The 3,039-nt window shown below is 35.1% G+C and overlaps 1 non-coding gene across 1 annotated transcript; it reads right to left on the bottom strand.

Moving 5' to 3' along the window:
* Window positions 1–2,494: 2,494 nt before the first annotated feature.
* LOC113594867 (U6 spliceosomal RNA) lies at window positions 2,495–2,596 on the bottom strand. The gene has a single exon (XR_003415329.1). It is a non-coding gene; the product is annotated as a U6 spliceosomal RNA (small nuclear RNA).
* Window positions 2,597–3,039: the final 443 nt, after the last annotated feature.

The raw sequence follows: 3,039 nt of genomic DNA, 5'->3' as shown, positions 1-3,039 counted from the left end.
ACAGCCTCACCTGTAAGGTAATGCTTGAGCAGAGAGCTGAAGGGGATGGGGAAACAAGCCATTCAGATACCTGGGGAAGAGCAGTCCAAGCAAAGACAGCATTAAATGCAAAACCTCTGAGGTGAGAGTTAGATTGACAAATACAAGGAATGCCAAAAAGGACAGTGTGGCTGGAGCAGAGGGACAAGAGGGAGATCACAGACATGTGGACTCGATCTCACAGTTGAATTCATACAGTGAGCATGAGAATTAAGGGAGTCTTTGAAGAGAAAGCAAATAAGATATCAAGAATAGAATTTATGGAAATGCCTCTGTTTAGAAGGTAGAAAAGACAAGGAGGTAGTAAAGGATATTAAAAGAAGATGGCAAGGGGACCCCAGAAGAAAACAGTGCCGCAAAGCCTTGGAAAGAGAAATTAATAAAAGAGACTATTCAACAGTATTAACTGAATGTCAACTGCTTCACATTCTGCACGAAAACAAGGACTAAGTAAAAGTAACAAGTAAAGACTATATAAGAGCCTTTCGATTTGGTAATCCGAGGTTGCAAGAGATCTGTAATAGTTTTCCCTGAGTGGTAGGAGTGGATGTCAATTTGGAAAGTAAGAAAAGTGAGTGGTAAAGAAAAGCAGGTAGCATATGTCTGACTGCCTTCTCTGTCTCCTTCCTCTTCTCCTTTTTTTTTTGTTGGGGGGAATTAATTTAGTCACAAATAGAAAAAGGGAGATAGGATGATACTTTAAGAACACAGGAAGTATTTGCAAGAATAGCTACTGGCTTTCCCTCTTTGTGAATATGTGGCCAGTGAAACCACTGAAGAATTCAAAATCAACCTGATACTTACAATCTGTTTAAAATAGGGAATATACAGTAGCATACAGTGACTTATGCTAAAAGGCTTATTGGGATGAGACACAATCTCTCCTTCAGTTGGCTCTCTAGATTAAAATTATTTTTTGCTAGGGTTATTTATCCACACCCCACCCCTTACACCATTGCTAACTTGACAGAAAGATTTAGCTATTCTAGTTCTTCTTGGCACACTTATTAAGACAATGGAAGTAGCATTTCTAAGCAGTTTTTATTAAAATAGATCAATGATAATGGATTTGGGTGAAAGGGATTAGCCAAATCTTTTTGGTTACAAAGATACTTTCTAGGTCTTTTTAAAAATTTTGTAATTGCTTAAAAAATTGGCAGATGTATGCTAAGCTAATTGGCAGGCACTGTAATCTTGTGCTTTGTACAATTCCTAGGGCAATGTTGACATTTAAGAAATGTTACATATTAATATTAATACTTTCCATGTTGCCTTCATTACATTTTTATACCTTAATTAAATGATTACACTGGAAGCAAACCAGATGATCAGATGATTATAAAATGTCTCACCCCCAAAAGTCAAAGATCAATGTGTTAAAATCCAATGCCACTCTTCATAATCGACCAAAGAAAGCACATTTATGGCATTACATATAAGGTGTGATTTGCTTTTCTCTCCTTAAACTAGGGAACAAAATGAACATCAAATGATGTTTTTGGCTGGTTGGTCTTCCCATGATGTGCTATTAGAATATCTTTGGGTCAGCTATATTTTGCCTTCATATAAATAGTAAGAAGCTAAGCTCAAAACCCTAACTAAAAAAAAAAGAAATTTTATACAAGAAATTAGGATCCAGCTCACCAGTGCTACAGCTTTCTTAGGCAGTGCCCCATCATAACCTAGATCACAAAGCAGAGTAAAGGGAAGATTGACACCAAATCATGCTAGTAAAGTTCTTAGAGGGGAATTCCAAGAATTATCTAGTATCTCTTACCAATTAGGAAGGGAGTCCAGTGAAGCTTCTGTACTAGAAAGATTTGTTTAGAGAAAGGTAAACCTTTCCATTCCAAATCATCTAAATCAATGCCAAATGTGAGGAAAGATGAGGGTGAACAGGGGAAAGATTACACAAAACATATATTATAAAGTCTAGAGGAAGACCCAAGCCCCAATACTAATCTTAAAACATCTTAAAACACCATTTAAAACATTCTTTTAATTGAATTTTCCAACTCTTTTAGAAAAAATGATGTGACTTGCATTGGCTTGCATTTTGCTTTGTGGTTCATCAGTTAAAGCATTAATGGTGTTTTATTTTTAAAAACCTGTGGTTTTCAAATACATTTGTATTATAGTATGTCAAGCTTGGTGTTCTTAAACTTACTTAGAACGATCATCTAAAATGCAGGTGTTTTCCCATTATATAGAGATGAAACAAGATCTTTTTGATCTAACAAAATTTTACTATAAAATTTATTACACTTTTACTGTGAATGGATTAACGATGCAATATTTGATTGACAACAGCAAATCAGGAGTAGCTGATTAATAGTGGGGGAAAACCAGGAGAAATTTGTTATATGAATGCAAAAATCTTTGTACATCAGAGATGTCTGTTTACCATTGTGAAGAATGAATGGGACTTCACAGAGGTATTTGGGTGGGGATGGGAAATAGTAGCATTAAGTTGTTCTTTCAACAGGCTCTTGCCTTATGCAGGGGCCATGCTAATCTCCGTATCATTTCAATTTTAGTATATGTGCTGCTGAAGCAAGTGCTAGCCTCTTCTTTCTTTCAGGTAAGATACACCAGAAACCATTGACTGAAGAATTATTTTAGATTTCTGATACATTCAAATTCTAAGTATTGATTGATAGGTGTGCTTTGGAAACTTCAGACTCCTTTCTTCCTATTTCAATATTCCCTACTCCATGTAACACCTCCAAATTAACAATATTTGATGACAATCAGTATTACTTTTTAGAACTAAAGGATTTCTGTTCTTTAAATTAGCTTTAAGAATCAGGATTAAATGTACGTTTTTCCTTTCCAAAGTTAACTTAGTTTTGCTAGAAGATGCTCATATATACTTAGGGTTGATACTGATTAGGACAGAGATCTGTTGTGGCAATGGTGAAATATATTCAGCACAATTTTATACCCAGTCACATTATTCTGTTAAGCAGAATTTTAATACAATAAATAATCCATATTAGA

This window comes from Acinonyx jubatus, chromosome A1 (genome assembly GCF_027475565.1).
Source record: "Acinonyx jubatus isolate Ajub_Pintada_27869175 chromosome A1, VMU_Ajub_asm_v1.0, whole genome shotgun sequence".
Lineage (NCBI taxonomy): Eukaryota > Metazoa > Chordata > Mammalia > Carnivora > Felidae > Acinonyx > Acinonyx jubatus.
Note: the sequence above shows the minus strand (reverse complement) of the source record. Positions and strands in the feature narration are given on the sequence as shown.